Source organism: Brassica oleracea, chromosome C9 (genome assembly GCF_000695525.1).
Source record: "Brassica oleracea var. oleracea cultivar TO1000 chromosome C9, BOL, whole genome shotgun sequence".
Taxonomy (NCBI): domain Eukaryota; kingdom Viridiplantae; phylum Streptophyta; class Magnoliopsida; order Brassicales; family Brassicaceae; genus Brassica; species Brassica oleracea.
Window position 1 is genome coordinate 8,767,007 of NC_027756.1, and position 446 is coordinate 8,767,452.

Here is a 446-nt window from a genome sequence, read left to right on the forward strand (position 1 = left end):
GTCTTATATTTTAGGTTAATATAATGTTCTCTAGTGGACATTAAACAAATTATGGCATAAAAACCTTATTTTTTCCATCGAACACATTCTTGAAAAAAGTGAACAGTATTGTTTTCTCAGTTGAATTATTTTGACTTTTATCAACATATGGGTTTGAAAGCTTTCAAATCAACCATCGAACTGATACATGTCATTTTAATGTTTTTAGTCGTATACTTAAGGAAAACTTACATTTTTGTAATTTAAAGTCATTTTAAAAAATTCAAAATATAACATATAAGAAAAAATCTAACATATAAGAAAAATATAACATATAAGGTGTCCTCATTTTTGTATTTTAAAGTCGTTTAAAAAAAATATAACATATAAGGTTTCCTCTTTTTTTGTAATTTAAAGTCATTTTAAAAAATTCAAAATATAACATATAAGAAAAAATCAAATTTTTT